At 40.2% G+C, this 17,882-nt stretch overlaps 1 long non-coding RNA gene across 3 annotated transcripts in view; it reads right to left on the reverse strand.

The window, feature by feature from the left end:
* LOC138146942 (uncharacterized) overlaps positions 1 to 17,369 on the reverse strand; it is a 47,488-nt gene extending 30,119 nt beyond the window's left edge. The window contains exon 1 of one of the 3 annotated variants that reach the window (XR_011164661.1): positions 17,147 to 17,369. This is a non-coding gene — a long non-coding RNA (uncharacterized lncRNA). Of the gene's footprint in view, positions 1 to 16,482; positions 16,590 to 17,146 lie in introns of those variants that run through there. The other 2 variants (XR_011164659.1, XR_011164660.1) reach the window with 2 other exon arrangements.
* Positions 17,370 to 17,882: the final 513 nt, after the last annotated feature.

Below are 17,882 nucleotides of genomic sequence, written 5' to 3' on the forward strand. Positions count from 1 at the left end.
CATCCTTACAGACAAGCAAAGTTGGTATATTCAGAAGGTATCTTCTTATATCTTTTCTTTAGGTCCAAACTTGTTCTTTGTAGTTTTGCAAAATTCAGTTTTGATTTTTCTATTGTTATTTTGTCCATTTATGTTGCTGCTGTCATTGTATATATTGACATCTTGGCTCGGCTTAACCCTACTGTTCATCAATTCATGTAAATCTTCCCATGCTTCTCTGAATTCCTCACATTCATCATCTGTTTAGCTATTCCCCAATATCTGAACATCTTTGCAAATCTCTGCTACTACAAAAAGTGCTGAAGGCAGCAGCATTTTGATGGTCTGTGGCAACAGCGATAGGAAGTCCTGAAGCAAGGAATCAGAAATAGGACATAACTATTTCAGCTCAGGCTTGGGTCAAATAATTCTGCTTTTGCTTTTTTGTTTCCTTGTTCGTTTGCTTGCTTTTGCACTGGCTCACCAAGACCCAAAATCAACTATGGGAAAGAAGGTGAATTCTTTCCCTTTTTTCATCTCAGTGTTTACCCTGGATTAAAGATAATGGGATGATTGAGTTCAGAGCAGAAAATCTAGAGAAGTTAGTTCATATCCAGCTGAAGAAAGTATGAGTTCATAATCTGCAACTGGCCAGATGGATGAGGTGGAGGGGTAAGTCTCAGAGTGATTTAGAGACATTGGTTCAAATCTGACAAGATGAAATTTAATAAGGATAACTTGGATTCCAAAAGATCAAAGTCACAAGTCTAAGATGGAAGAGGTGTGACATTCTAGCAATTTGCCCAAAAAAGAGGCAGGTTTTAGTGGATTGCAAGCTCAGTATGAGTACTTGGCATGATATGGAAGCCCAAAAGGCTAATTTAACCTTAAGAGATGTGTATCCAAATGAGGGAAGCAATGTTCCTCTGCCCTCATCGGGCCTTGTTTAGATAATGGTGGCCAGTTGGTTTTAGGAAGGATGTCTTATAAGCTCAGAACTCATGCCTTTAAAAGAATAGGTTGAAAAAAGGGGAGAGATGAAAAGTGTGAAGAAGAAAATGCATGACAGCTGTGTTAGAGAATTTAAATGCTGTCATGTAGAAGAAAGACTAGACTTGCTCTTCATGGTTCCATAAATGAGAAGTAGGAGTAATGAATAGAATATGGCAAAGGAAGGCTTGGGCTGATTGACTTATTTAAAGTTAAAGGAGATCCTTTGCAACAATTAGAGAAGATTAGATAAGATACCTAAAAGGATGCTTTAGGAGTTTCCCCTCTCTAGAGGTCTTCAAGTCAAGTCTCAGTGGCCACTTATCAAGTATTTTGTAGAGAAGATTCTTTTCCAGACATGGGTTGGATGAGATGGCTTGCTGAGGTGCCTGACAATTCTGAGATGATATGGTCTTAGGGTTCAGGCTCATAAAGTCATTACACTGTGTTAGATCCTACCTCCTCCTGTAGCCCAGCTGCTGCAAGCAATTTGAGACCACTAGTCCTTTCCAAAGGATAAGAATACCTCACAGAAGGGGTGGTCTAGGGTAGCATCAAATACCTCCAGAAATATATTTATTACTGTTATTGTTAATAATAACAGCTCCAAGCTGCATTCAAAATTCTTTCAGTTCCTGCTGAGTTAGTGCAACAGATTTAGGAGCTGCACCTGGGATGGTGAAAAGGTGACATTTGGGTTGCTACGGTAACTCCCCAGGCTGCAGCCCTGTTGTCTTTTTTAATGAAGTGAAAGAATGGGGAGTGGGTTGGAAATGTTGGGGGAAAAGATGTTTGGGAGCCAGTTGTAGCCCCTGCAGGGTGTACTTGGGCATCTAACTCTATGCAAGAAGTGAAAATTGTATAATCTACAAAGCATGCAGGTGAGGTAAAAAAATTCAGAGAGGAGACCTCAACTCAGTTAAACAACTGTTTACAAAGTACCTACTATGGGCAAAGAAGGAGGAGTTAATAAGGTCTTATTAAGCACCTACTATGTACTTGGCAGGCACTGTACTGAGCTCTGGGGTTATTCAGACAGGTGGGAATTGACTGTAATTTGAAGCAATTCATCCCAGTTGCAGTTTTTGTGAATGTGCACCTCACACATTTCATCTTCCACCATCCGCCATGTCACACCCCATGCTTAGGTTTAATATCTTAATAGATTCATGATCTTATCAGAATAATTACTCCATCCACTAGCAAAGAACATAAGATCTCAATGGTGAAATACCATACTCAAAAAAAGTTTAGCACCAAATTTCTGGTCATGAGCCTTTTCTGACTCTCTAGGTTGATCATAGACAACAGATATCACCCATTGCCAGGCAAATTCTTGAAGCCTTTGTAACTTGGTAAGACAACAGAAACATAGATTCTCATAAACAGAAGGGATTTCAGGGAGTCACCAAGTCCAATTCAGATCTGGAGCAGGAATCCCCTAGCGCTATCACTGATGAGTGTTCATCAATCCATCAGATAACATCTATTAAACACCTACTACGTACCAGGCTCTAAGTACTAAGGATACAAAAGACAGTCCCTATCCTCAAGGAGCTTACACTCTTGTCCAGTTTCCGCTTGAATTCCTCCAGTGATTGGGGAATTTACTATTCCTAATAAGATGTCCCATTCTGCTTTTGAACAGGTCTAATCATTAGGAGTATTGTTCCCTTTCACTGAAATCTGACTCCTAACTTTTACTCCTGGGTCTGCCTTTGAAGAAAAGCAGAGCATGTCTGGCTTCTCTCTATCACAGCCTTTCACATTCTTTCATAGAATTAAGTCTTTTCATGGAATCTCAGAATCTTGGAGATAAAAGATACTTGAAGACAGTAATCATCCGCCCCCTTAATTCTTCTTCAGGCCTAATGTCCCTACTGGCATAGCCTTGGAAAACCCAGAATGACTTCCATGCCATGATGAGACTTCAGAGTATAAAAAAATATAGTATTTTTATTATTGCTTTTTAAAGGATCCCTTCTTTTCCTTTTTATTTTTTACTTTTTGCAAATGGCTTATAATATTGGAATTAATTAACCATCAAATGGCTGAAAGAATTCATTTGTAAATCCATTTTTTCTCGTTTTTTTCCCCCCTTGGGAATTCCTTTTGGATTTGTCCAACTTTTTTGTTCTTATATTAGGTTATTTCAATAATCCATTTCTTTTTCTATTAATCCAAAACAATTTGTTTGTCTTCTCAAAACAACTAACTTTGTTTAGTTTTTTAAAGGTTCCTAATTTTGCCATTTGTTGTTTTGTTTTTTAAGAATTTATTGTTGATTTTTAAATGGCAGTATTAATGTAGCAATACTGCACTGTTGCTTTCCCGTGTGACATCTCTTGGATTCAGTTTCCTCATTGGTAAAATTAGGGGATTGGACTAGTTGACTTCTGACCTGATTATGCTATAATATTCATTAAGTACTTACTATGTACAAGGCATGATACTAAACTCTGGAGATACAACGATGAGATAATACAGGTAAAGCTCTTAAAGTGCTAGAAAATATTTGCTACTATTTTTACTTTTTAAGAGATGCTCAGTTTGGGTCTACAAACGAATGTGCTGGTAAATGTCATTGTCCTTTGCCATGATGTTAAACTCCTATGGAAAGTGATTGTGCCTTTTCACTGGATTGCTACAAAACTCAGCACTGGATTAATGAGGTAGTAATTAATGATAGTAGAAGATCATTTCCTTTTATTTAAAGTCATTTAATTAGAAATTGTATTAAGTGGTTGGATTGATCTGCATTTGAGAATATTTTTGTATTAATTTCACTTTTAATTTCTATGGATGACAATGGATTTTTAAATGTTATTCTATAAATATTTCTAAAAAGACATTTTTCAATTTCCTGACATAGGGATTTGATTGATGTTACCTTACAGGTAGAAGGAAATCATATGGGATTCTTTTCTCTTATGTTACATGGTTGCCATCTAAAGTTGTAAATTAAGAGTGAAGATAGAATTAAATGGCTTAATTAAAGTAATTAAGGCTTAAGCATTTGAATTTCATGTAATTTGATTAGTGTATAGTGGGATCCAAGACTTTTATTCTGCTTTTAAAAGGTTCAAAAAGATTTTTTTTAAGTCAGTCAGGATGAGAAGGGCCCTATAATGAGTTTTATTCAGGTGGATGCATTCACCTGAGTTTGCATCATCAATTGACTACATATTATTGCTCAAGATTAAAGTGAAGGGAGAGTTGGTACTCGACTTTTTGTTCACAAATGATTGTGCACTCAATACATCCTCTGAGACTGAGACGCAACAAAGTATGGATCGATTCTCTGCTGTTTGTGCTAATTTTGGTCTAATAATTAACACCAAGGAAAAAGGATCCTCATCAGCCCATTTCTACACCATCCATATGTGGAACCATCAATTACAGCAAATGGAGAAATATTGAATGCTATGGATAAGTTCGCTTACCTTGGCAGTACACTTTCCAGGAATGTACACACTGATAATGAGGTTGACCCACACATTGCCAGAGCTAGCTCAGTGTTTGGAAGGTTCCAAAGGAAAGTTGGGAGAGAAGAGGTATTAGACTGCCTACCAACCTGAAACTCTACAGAGATGTTTTGTTGACCTCATTGTTGTATGCCTGTGAGACCTGGACCAACGCCATGCCAGGAAACTGAATCACTTCCATTTGAATTGTCTTAGGAAGATTCTGAAGATCCCCTGACAGGATAAGGTACCTAACACTGAGGCCCTCTCTTGAGCTGAAATGCAAGCATTCAAACCCTACTGCAGAGTGTGTAACTCCAATGGACTGACCATGTTGTTTGGTTGCCAAATGTATGTTTGTCTAAAAGACTATTTTACAGAGAACTCCCACAAGGTAAGAACTCACATGGTGGTCAGAAGAAGTAATACAAAAACACTCCCAAGGTCTCTCTGAAGAACTCTGGGGTTGATTGTGAGACATGGGAGACACTGGCACAGGTCCACCCAAACACGGCATGCCCCCATCAGAGAAGGCACTGTACTCTAAGAGCAAATCAGAATTGCAGTAGCTCAAAAGAAATGTGAGAAGCACAAATTTAGAGACCTTTCCACTCCAAACAGTCACACGGACTCCTTGTGCCTGACCTGTGGTGGAGCCTTCTCAGCTTGTATTGGTCTGATCAGCCACAGTTGGACATACTGTATCTTGACCCCAACATAGCGAAGTCATTTTGTTCCTCTTTGAGAATCAAGGAAAACAACCAGCTGACCAGTATATTAGAGCTGAAATCTGGTGGGATTATAAAATAAAATATTATTTTATAGAACATATTTTATAAATTATATATTTATATATGATATACAATATATTATATATAATTTATAGATTTAAATAATATATTATTTTATATAATACAGTATAATAAAAATACGTGGATGCTGATAAAGGGCATTTTCAAATATAACAATTCAATGTACTCTTATGCTCCTAGAAAACTCTTCTGCTTTCCCTGTCTGACTTTAGGCAAGTCATTTAATCTCTTTTGGAGTCAGTTTCCTCACCTGAAAATGAGGAGGTTGAACCAGATGGTTTCTGAGTTTCCTTTTAACTATGATGTTCTGATTAAATTTATTGCATTTATTGTTAACAGTGCAAGGCACTGTGCTAAGTTTTGTGCGTGTGTGTGTGTGTGTGTGTGAAGAGAGAGAGAGATATAAAAATGGCACAATTCCTACTATCAAGGAGTTTATAAGCTAGAAAGGGAAATATGAGATGGACGCAATTTTTATGCAAGTTAAGACATATTTAAAGGCATTGGAGAGGTCAGAGTGACATGAAAGATCTAAGGAGATAAGGGCTACTTCTAGATGGAAAGAGACTTGAGAGACGAAAAGAATTTCAACCAGAAGAGATAGGGATGGGGAAGGGGGTGGGGAAGGCTAGTCATTCCAGGCATTCTAGGCACTAGGGACAGCGGATATAAATGTATGGAGGTGGAAAGGGCAGAGAAAAAGTAGAGAGAAAATTACTAAAGTACATGAAGAAAAGTTGTGGGAAATAAGGCTGAATGGTGGATTAGAACCAGACTGTGGAGAGCCTTGGATGCCAAGTAGAGGAATTTATATTTTTTATTTGGTAGAGAAGAGGGAGCCACTGAAGGTTAAATGCAGATATAATTGGTTAGGAGTAAGCAATAAGCACCATCATGCCTGCCTTCTTCATTGCTGGTGGTGACACAACAATTGTCATTCAAGCAGGAACGAAGTGGCCTTTTGCCAATAAGCTCTGTGGCTGAATCTGGTACAGAAACAAGGTGAAGGATTGTGCTGTTTGCTTCTAATAACCACATGCAGGTGCTAATTGTACACAATTATTAATACCTTCCAAGTGCCATGATAACAACAGACTGAACTGTAGTTAAATGTTGTATCTCACCCAGTGACAAATGGGGGCTCTGACGATAGTAGGTGTTTTCTTTGTAAATATTTAATTTTATCTAATTTTAATTACCCTGAAATAATCTTTTATTTTGAGAAAAACTGTGTGGTCATAATCACAGTGGACTGCTAGGTGGTGCCATAGAGCATAGAGTACTGGATTTGGAGTCAAGCAGACTCATCTTCCTGTGTTCAAATTTGGCCTCAGACACTTCATAGCTGTGTGACCCTAGGCATGTCACTTAACCCTGTTTGCCTCAGTTTCCTCATTTTTAAAATAATCTGGAGGAGGAAATGCCACCAAATGGGGTCACAAAAAATAGGACATGACTGAAAAATGACTGAACAACCAAAACATAATCAAAGGAATGAGAGCTGCCTTTTTTTGTTTTAAAAGAAATATTTGGTTAAGGAGTCAAGGATTAGTTCTTTTCTCTATAAGGGAGATTTAGAACAGGAATTAGGAAAAATAAATAAAAACATACTCATTTCAAAGGTGCAGCATATGTCCAGACGGGGTGTGGAGCTAGAAAACAAGGGTCTCTCATCATGGAAATGTGGAAAAACCTACTGGAGTGCAATTTCAGAGATCTGAATTTTAGTCCCAACTCTGCCAGAAATTGTCTGTCTGATCATAATCATTTCACTTTTATTTCCTTGCCTATAAAACAAGGGATTTGTGCTACAGAAGTTCCAATGTCTCTTCCAGTTTTAATATGCTCAGATCCTTATCCTAATACTCCAGAGATTCATCATTATCCTGAAAAAAAAAACAGTACTTTGGAATAATTTACTGTTGCTATGTTCACTTTTGGTCTTCTGTGTAATTTAGTTTAAGGGATGTGGCTAAAAAACCTGCCTGTTTTTTTTTCATTGATTTGTCACAGGCTCCAACATCTTCATATTAGTCATTTCTTTGGGTTGAGAAATTGTCTCCAGAAAGTCCCTATAAAATTTTATATATGTGAATTACTATTATTATTACATGGGAGGGGTGATGTGTTATCCCATCAGCACCCATTATTACATCAGTAGAAAGGCTTTAGAGAACAAGATACAGGACAGATAGGTTTTGATGAGAATGTAGGCAACCAGAATATGTCTAAAAAATGGAGTAGTGCCAAGGGAAGAAGTTGTAGATGGGAAGCCCTGGGTACCTAGGGCAGAGGTAATTGGAAGGCCCTGAGTATTTTTTTTTTACCATGATTTTTTATGGTTATATAAGTGTATCAGCAGGAGTCCTAACTCAAAAAAAAAGTCAACTCAACCAATATTTTAAAAATAACTAGCATGTTCTAGGCACTGGAGGTAGAAGGACAAACATAAATATCCCTGTATTCCAGTGGGGGTGGGGCATTCAACAGGTACACAGTTAAATAAATGTAAGATGATTTGAAGAGGAAGAGAGCATTAACTAGGGGGAATTTGGAGAGACTTCCAAAAGGAGGGAGTTCCTGAACTGAACTTTGGAGAAACCTAGAGATTTTAAAAGACAGAGGTGAGGAGTAAGTGCATTTCAGGCATGGGGAAGGAAATAGGGAATGGAAAATTAAATCCATAAAACTGCTACCAGCTTTGGCCGGAATATAGAGTGTGTTAGGAGGAATAACAAAGAGTCTTTGGAAAGGTGGGTAGGAACCAGATTATTGACATATTTAAGTACCAGGCTGAATAGTTTGTATTTCATCCTAGAGGCCATCAGGAGCCACTGAAGGTTTTTTCTTGGGGGTGGGGGGTTGTTTTTGTTTTGTTACAGGTCTCATTTAGGTGGCATAATGAATGGAGCATTGAACTGTTGAATCAGGAGGATCTGAGTTTTGAGTCTTGCTTACAATATTTGCCAGCTGTGTGACTCAGGGCAAATCATTTAACCTCCCTCAGACTCAGTTTCCTCATCTGAAAAATGGAGATAACAATAGCAATCACCTCTTGGGGCTTTTGTAAGGTTCAAATGAAATAGGATATATAAAGCACTTTACAAACTTACAAGAGCTTATATAATTTGAGGAGCAGTATAATGTAATGGTTAGAGTGCTGAACTTGGAGTCAGGAAGACTTGTGTTTGAATCCTGCCTCAGAGACTTACTAGTCATTTAACCCTGAGTCTTAATTTACTCTTCTGTAAAACTAGGGGGTTGAACTTAATGAGTTCCAAAGTGTCTTCTATCTCTAAATCTGCGAATAGTAATTTGGTGTTTATGTACAAAACTCCTTGGGGAGGGGAGAGACCAAAAAAGAGAAGAGAAACAACATGGAAACAATAAGCCTTGACTTGGGGTTTTGTAGGCAAATTCTAGAATCGATTATCGAAGTGCTGGTTGGTGATCATGTAGAAAAGGAAATGGTGATTACAATGAATCACCATAGCTTCATCAAGAACAGGTCATGCCAGACTAACCTTGTTTCCTTTTTTTCAAACAAGGCAATCAAGCTGGTAGATTAGACTCGGAATGTTATAAATGTAGTTTACTTAGATTTTAGCTACATATTTTATAAAGTGACAAACTATTCTTGTGGAAAACATGAAAAGAGGTGTCCTAAATGGTGGATTTGAAGTTAGTTAAATGATTGGACTCAGTGAGTAGTCATTAATGGTTCTATGTCAATGGAGCAGGAGTCTCTAATGGACTGCCCCAGGGATCTGTGCTTGCCCCTGTGTTGTTTAACATTTTTATTAATGGACATAAATAAAGGAATTGAAGAGCATTCTTATCAAATTTGAAATTGACCCAAAGTTGGGAGGGACTGCTAATACCCTGGAAGCCAGAGTCAAGATCTGAAACAATCTGGATGGGATAGAGCATTGGGCTGAATTGAACAAAATGAAATAAAATGTAACATCTTATATTTGGGTTAAAAAAAATAAAATTTAAAAGTATGAGAGGGGGGAGGCAGTGTTAGATATCAGTTTGTCTGAAAAATATCTGGGGATTTTAATGGATTGAAAAACTCAATATGAGTCAACAGGATGCTGTGACCATAAAAAAAAAAATCGAACGTGATCTTAATGCAGGCTGCATTAAGAGGGGAAGAGCTTCCAGGAATGGAGAGGCTTTAGTCCCACTGGACTCTTCCTTGGCCAGACCACATTTGGAATACTGTGTGGTCAATTATAGCCATCACAATTTAGGAAGGATGTTGATAAGCTGTGGGGTATTCAAAGGAGGGTAATTAGGTTAGTAAAGAACCTGGAATTCATGTCATGTGAAGACTGATTAATTGGAGTGGTGCATGTTTAGTGTGGGGATCTGATGACTATTTTTAAGTATTTTAAGGGTTGTCATGTGAAAGCGTTCTTAGATTTGTTCTACTTGGTCCCAGTGGACAGAACCAGGAGCAATGGGTAGAAGTTAAAGAAGCCAATTTGAAAAACTTCCTATTAATTTTGTTGTTGATGTTCGGTTGTTTCAGTTGTGGCCAACTCTTTGTGACCCCGTTCGGAGCTATCTTGGCAAAGATACTGGAGCGATTTGCCATTTCCTTCTCCAGTTCATTTTACAGATGAGGAAACTAGGGCAAACGGGGTTAAGTGACTTGCCCAGGGTCACATGGTTAAAAGTGTTTGAAGCCAAATTTGAACTCAGGAAGAAGAGCTTTACTCCAATCCTTGTAGTCTATCCCCTGTGCCACATATCTGCCCCATTTAGATCAATATCTTCAGACATATCCTGTACTCATTGAAATGGTTTACCTTCATGTCTTCAGAGTTTCATTGAGCAGGTCTTCCTGACTACAGGCCTGGCACTCTATCCATTGTGCCATGTAGAAAATACAGCTAGGAGTGCCAAGCTTGGAATCAGGAAGATCTGAATTAAAATCTGTCCTCAGAAACATAATAGCTGTGTGACAAATCACTTAATCTCTGTTTGCCTTAGCTTCCTTATCTGTAAAATGGGGATAACAAAAGAATCTACCTCCCAGAGTTGTTGTGAGGCTGAAATGAGAGAATAATTGTAAAACACTTAGCACAGTGCTTTCTGTGTATAGTACAGTCTGTGTATAGTATATTGTAGGTGCTATCTAAATATTATTGTTTTTGTTGATGTTGATGAATTTCTTCATCTCTAAAATGATCTGGAGAAGGAAATGGCAATCCATTCCAGTGTCTTTACCATGAAAACCCTCAAGAAGGTCACAAAAAGCTGGACGTGACTGAAAAACGACTGAGTCCAATGAGGTGGTGGGCTCCCTCTTTTTGAAGTCTTTAAGGAAAGATTGGATGACCAACCACTTGCAGGTTTTATAGATTGGGACTCCTTTTCAGATATGGATTACCCTGTATGGTTGGTGAGATCTCTTCTAACTTGACAATTCTCTGAGAAGCTGGGTAAGGGGGTGAGGGGCATGGAATGAGAAACAGGAAGCACCAAAGGGTGTGGCAGGGCAGGTGAAAGACAAGCACGACCTATTTCACAGTGTTGCCAAGGTGAGCCATGAGGTTAATGATGTCATCATTATTCACTTGCCTGGTTGATCAGACATTTTGGTTTATCCTTGTCATCTACTATACGACAATAAACCAGATCATAGGATCATAGTTTTAGAGCAGAAAGAAGCCTCTGGGAACATCTAACCCAGGGGTGGGGAACCTGTGGCCTTGAGGCCACATGTGACTTTCTAGATCCTCAGGTGAGGCCTTTGGACTGAATCCAAGTTTTACAGAACAAATCCTTTTATTAAGGGGATTTGTTCTGTGAAGTTTGGATTCAGTCAAAGGGCAGCTCCGGAGGACATAGGGGACCACATGTGGCCTCAGGGTTGCATGTTCCCCAGCCCTGATCTAGCCCAACCTCATAATTTTGCAGTGCTGGAAAGTGAAAGCCAGAGAGAGTCAGTGGCTTGTTCCAACTCTCATAGGCAGCACGGGGCTCATTTATTTGTTTGTCCTTCATTCTCAAAGAGGACCATGACATCAGGGAAGTGATGCCATGACATGCAAGGGGATTGGATTTAAGTGAGGGAGGGCTGTGCAAAGTCACCACACCAGCCTCACTCCTGAGCTATCTGGGTCCAGTGGCAAAATATAGATCAAGACGACTGGAGATGGCCCTGGGTACAGTGGGAGACCTCGGCCTTTTTAAGCTGAGGTCTTTCCCAGGTCTCATTTTAACCCAGGCAAAGCCTATTCAGTGTTTAAGGCTAGGTAAGAAATGAGATAAAGAATGCCTTCTTTTACCTAGTCAAAAAACAAAACCAAAATCAATCTGGGAAGGGAAGACCCCCCACAGGGTTTCTGGCCAAAACAGAAACAATTGCTGTTTACACTTACTCTGAGATATTATGGCCCAAACAATGCCTGAGTAAGGCTTGGGCTGAAACCTATGGTCAGTTGATCAGTGAGAGCCAGAGTGATTTGGGTTTAAGGCATGGTCCCTAGAAAAGAAATCTAACCAGTAAATCCCAACATATCTTGTATGGTTTCAAGTGGTCAAAATTTATATTCCTTTGGTCAGAGCACTCACAGGTAAAGGTATGATTCTCTATGTGGACAAAGGGAGAGGAGGGAGGGAAGGAAGAAGGGAAGGAGGGAGGGAGGGAAGGAAGGAAGGAAGGAAGGAAGGAAGGAAGGAAGGAAGGAAGGAAGGAAGGAAGGAAGGGAGGGAGGGAGGGAGGGAGGAAGGAAGGGAGGGAGGGAACTGTATTTCCCAATTGGAACTGTCCAGTTGGGTCTGCAGTGGGGCAGCTACTACTATTTACAGATTGCTGTTTGTCCTTCATTCTCAAAGAGGGCCATGACATCAGGAAGGTCATATCATGACTTGCAAGTGAATTGGATTTAGATGAGGGAGAGCTGTGCAAAGTCATCAGCCTTACTCTGTCCTCCAGGGTCATGTGTATCTAGTGGCAAGATACAGATCAGGGTGACTGGAGATGGTCCCTGGCAGCATGGGGCAGAGCCAAGAGTGCAACATTCAGCATTCTTTCCTCAGCACCACAGCCACCTCAAAAGCTATGGATCAATCATGCCATAGCTTAATTATTTCTTTCACACAGACTAAGTTTTTGTTTTTATAACTACATCAAGTGCTGGGTCATCAAACCCTACAGGCATTAATCAATGATACAAAGTCATAGAAAATGGGGAAAGGGCAGATCGTTTAAAACAGGAAAATACAAAAAAAAATGCATTTTTCAACATCAATTTCAACATTCTTCTCCTTAAAGCTTCCTCAGTCAGACCACATTTGAAGTATTGTGTTCAGTTCTGAGTACCACCACTTATAAGCATTATTGAAAAACTCAGTCAGTCAATGGACATTTATTGAGCACCTACTATGTTCCAAACACTGTGTTAAGTGATGAGGATACAAAGGAAAGTAAAAGACAGTTCCTGCCCTCTAGGAGTTTACAATCTAGTTGGGGAGACAATAAGCATATAACCACTCACAAGCAAGGACAAATTGGAAATAATCACAGAAGGCAGGCAGGTACAGAGGCTAAAGCACTGCGCCTGAAGTGGGCAAGACCTCAGTTGGAATCCAGTCTCAAACATTTCCTAGTTGTGTGACCCTGGGAAAGTCACTTAACCTGTTTGCCTCAATTCCCTCATCTATAAAATAGGGATAATAATAGTACTCTTAAGGCACTAGCAAACACCAATTAAGAAATGTCATTCCTGGATTAAAATGCAAAGAATGGAGAACTTTGGCCCTTTCTAGAAATCTCTTCAATGCCAGAAAAATGCATGCAAAATCTTCCTCATGGGTGCTATTTAAACTCTCTCTAACTAGCCTGTATAACCAAGCCCAAAGGTCACATTTAAAATAAGGGAGCTGGGGACTATTCCCAGAGCAGCAACCGTGACACATGGCACCCATCTATTTCTTGTTTGGATTATTAACTTGGAGCTCTATTTTGTTTTCCCTTTCTGGGAAGCTGAGCTAAACAAGTAAGGACATGCTATTAATGTCATTCAAGATCCTACTTGCAGCTTCTAATTATAATGATGAGAATATTAATATCACCCTCCATTATATAGCACTTCTCTCCCAAAGAGCCCTAAATACTCTGATGGAGCTCTACAGAAGCAGGTATTACATGGTCTTTACAGATCCTAATTACATGTTCTTTTGTGTTTGGGATGAGCTAAATTTATCCTATTTACCAGGCTCTGTGGGGCAAAGGCCATTTTTGCTTAACTCTTTAGAGTACCTAAGAAGATACACAAATCTTAGCCTTCAATAAATGTTATTAATGATTCAAGAAACATTTACTGAATACATCTTGTGCTCCAAACACTCTACTAGGGCCTGACAGAGATCACAGACTCATGGGAATGTCGGAGTTGGAAGGGATCCCGGGCCATCTAGTTCCACCTATACCTGAATAAGAGTCTTCTCTGTAACATCAGTCAGTCAGTCAACAAGTCTTTGAAGTCATAGTTTTTATCACAGTCATAGCCTCATCAGTCATCATTTAGTCATTTGTTGTTGTGAAGTAGTTTCAGTCATGTCTGACTCTTCGTGACTCCATTTGGGATTTTCTTGGCAAAGATACTGGAGTAGATTACCATTTCCTTCTCCAGCTCATTTTACAGATGAGGAAACTGAGGCAAACAGGGTTAAGTGACTTGCCCAGGGTCACACAGCTAGAAAGTGTCTGAGGTTATATTTGAACTCACAAAGATGAGCATTCCTGACTGACCATACCTCAAGCTTGATGATACAGCTTTCATTGTCATGCCTCTGCACATGGTGACCACCCCTGCTGGATATCCCCCCTCCAATTCTCAACTTCTGTCAAGTCTGAGCTCAGGCTCCACTTCCTCTTCTGTGAAGTCTTTCTTGATCCACCCTCCTCAAAGTACCTGGCCTTTATCTGTGAACATTGTCTCCTCTCTCCTATAGAATGTAAGCCCCTTGAGGACAGGGACGAATGGGCTTTTTTGTCTTTGGTCTCTCCAGGCACGCTTAGTATATGAGCCATCACTTTGTAGGCCTTTAGTAAATGTTTGTTAAATAGAATCAAACACTTCCAAAGCAAAAAATATTTTGCCTTCTTCCCCATTACTGGTCATTCCAAGGACTTTCTGGTGCTTTTGAGTATCTACTTCCTGCTTTCTGTCTCTTGAAAAAAAAAAAGGGGGGGGGGGCCCTCTTCTGTACATGCTCTTTTTTCCAAACTTTGAACTCGGTGGACTAAGGCCTCATTGTCACATTTTGAGGGGAGGGACTAACAGTGAACTTATTCACATTCCTCTGCTTGTTGGAATGTGCTGAAAATGCACTCCACTCCCATCTGGAAAGGCTTTGGTTTGGTCCCTTCAAAGGGGTGTTGGAATTTTAAAAGTCATTCCCAAGTCTTCTTATCCTTTTAATCCATCTCCTAGAAAGAAGAACAGCTTAGGAGGTCCAGAAAATGAAGACTTGGTGGGAGAAGTATCCCAATCCTAGAAGCATTTGGTGACAGCAATGCCATCTGGAATCCCACCTTTTCCAAGAGACCACACACACACACGTGCGCACATGTACACACACATGCTCATGTGCACATATATCAGTTGCTGGTGTCTTCTCTTTGAGATGCAGGTAGCTCTCAGGGGCCTGAAGTCAAAAAGATCTGAGTTCAAATCCAATCTCAGAAGCTCACTTATTATGTGAACCTGGTTAAGTCACTATTTGCTTCAGTTTCCTCAGCTGAAAATAATAATGGTCCCTACTTCACAGGGTAGTGAGGATCAAAGGTGATAATATCTGTAAAAAGTACTTAGCACGGTATTTGTCATGTAGTAGGTACTATATAAATGCATATTCCCTTCTCTTGAGATTACCTTCCGTTTATCCTACCTCTTATGTATACATAGTTATTTTTATGTTGTCTCCATTAGAGGGCAGCTAGGTGGCACAGGGGATAGAGCACTGGGCCTGGAGTCAGAAAGACCTGAGTTCAAATATGGCCTCAGACACTGTGTGACCCTGGGCAAGTCACTCAACCCCATTTGCCTCAGTTTCCTCATCTGCAAAATGAGCTAGAGAAGGAAATGGCAAACCACTGCAGTATCTTTGCCAAGAAAACCTCAAACGGGATCATGAAGAGTTGGACATGACTGAATAACGACAAACAACAATAAACAATTCCTCCATTAGAAAGTGAGCTCCTTCAGGGAAGGGAATCAGGGCTTAGCCCAGTACCTGGCACATAATGAGTGCTTAGCAAATGTTTGTTGACAGAATCATAGAATGTTAGTACAGGAAGGACTCTTAGTGATGACCTCGTTCAACCCTTTCATTTTATAGATTCCTATCATGATTATTCTTACAGCTGCTAACTTGCCTGAGCACCCAAGATTTCAGGAGAGACAGAAGGGCTCTATTCTAAACTCAGATGTCTGGCACACTTGGGATAGTGATCTACCATCTGGCCCCTTTCCCATAACTTGAATTAAGAACACTGCACTCCAAAACTCTCTGGTCCCATACCCATGGTATCATCAGGAAACATTGGCATCAGTGCAAGAAGTGCGGTGGCATTTCACTTTCTGGTCCTGGGTTCAAGTCCCACTTGGACCCAAGCCTGGGTTTTGTTGGCTTCCTTCTTCTATCCCAGTTCCCAAAGGTAGCATTTGTCTGCATTAGCAGAAGCAGTTCTTATCGCTGCAGACGTCTGCTGAATTGATAAACCCATGGCAGTCTCAGTGTTCTCCTTGGAAGAACCCGACAGCCTTGTGTTGGGCTATTTTTGTGTCCCTAAATTAATCTCTTTAGGAAGTGTTAACTTTTCCCAGCCATACTCCATTTCAACATGAAATTAATTCTTCAAATTCCTCCCCCTCACTTATATATTTAATCTATATGTAGCAGGGGCATGCATGCCTTGTCGAGGATTTTTCCCCCTATTTTTCCCTTCTAGACATTCTCATTGGCTCACTTTGCTCCTACCCCACTAGAAACTCCTCATTTCTCCTTAGATCCACCTATGTTAACAAATTGCTTAAACTTCCTCGCAGTAGTAAAGAACAAGAGCCATTTGCTTAAACTAGTATTAATTATTAGCCTAGTGTTTGGACACGAAGGAAATACACCAGCACTCTAGTATTGCACAGTGGCCCAAGCAAGCTCCTTTGTCTCTTTGAAAACACCAGCAGCAAGCGGTCGTGAGTCCAATCTCTTACCTACTCTCTTGCTGCTTCTGTTCTCCAGATGGAAATTATGACATGTATGGCTCCTTGTAAATCCATCCCCTCCTTCATATAGCGGGAAGAGGGAGATTTCTCAGCCACGGCATTTTTTTTTTTTTTTGAGAAAGCCGGTGACTTGGACTACAATGGGCTTGACATGTGAACCAGATGCTCATTGGAATTCTTTATCACCACTTAATCATTTTTGATGGAGCAGCTGTCAGGGACCTCAGTAACCTTCATCTCCCTCCTGCTGCTCTCACTGATGCTATCAGCCTGTAGGAGATGAAGGAGTGGAAGGACCCTCAGTGTCTGCAAGCCAAGACTGGAGTGGGCACAATAGTCAGAAATCGACCTATGTTCTGCCTCTCGCTCTCCTTCATCTTGGCTCCCCTTTTGTCTTTTTTTTTTTTTGACTCAACCTTGAGTCCTCAACCCTTTCAAGTGAGTCTTTCTGATCAGACTTCACAGATGAAGACTGTAGTATCTATAGATGTATCTTGCTCAAGCTAAGGAATTGCCCCCCTAAAGCTGGGCTGTGGAGGTGAGGGGAGACATAGCCTGCAAATTTCAAGTCCTAATCCAAATTGGTATACCTTCTACATTCACATAATATAAACATTTTAAATTGGGGGGGAGGGACGGTTTACAGACTTACCTTGTGTATTCAGGTCATCCTATGAATCTCATTGAATATATCAGCATACCCAGTGTTTTAGTAAGCAAGATGTACTTTTCATTTTGCTGAGACGTGAATTGCCTGGGTACATAAAGAGGTGGGGAGGAGGCATTGTCAGTAAAATCCCTCATCAGAGAAAGGGCATCATCATAGGCCTTGTCAGCAGGTATTCTGGCAAGTACAAGAGAATGTTACATGATAAGAGTATAGGTAAGTGGTAAGATAACCAAATTAAACCAGATTAGCCAGATCCTGATTTAATGGTTGGGAATTCTGGGCAGACAAGCTCTCTTGATGACTTGTCACATCCATGGTTTCCACCTTTGGCTGGGACTTCCACTCCCCAGACCACATTTCTGACTTTTTTTTCTGTTCTGGGTATCACCTCCTCATTTAGATTACAAATGAGGACCTTGGCCAACTCTGGACATACAGAAATCATTGAATAGCAGTCCTGTTCTCATCACCATTGGCTCACTGTGGACACCTACATAGCTTTAGGGCATATTTCCTCCTTGGATGGGAGGATTCAGAAAGGGGTATTGTCTTTCAGGCACTATTGTGATTCTCAGCCCTCCCTCCTTTCTTCATGCCCCACTCACACTCCCAGCCCCAGAGACTTGGCATTAGAGACACAGGCCCTGATATACACCAAAGAGAGCAAAATCAATTTTCATGATTATAGACGATGCCCTGGGCCACTTTGATCAGGGCC

The sequence above is a fragment of the Petaurus breviceps genome, unplaced genomic scaffold, assembly GCF_028583685.1.
Source record: "Petaurus breviceps papuanus isolate PSGF00001 unplaced genomic scaffold, PetGlider_PUasm1.0 90775, whole genome shotgun sequence".
Classification (NCBI taxonomy): Eukaryota; Metazoa; Chordata; class Mammalia; order Diprotodontia; family Petauridae; genus Petaurus; species Petaurus breviceps.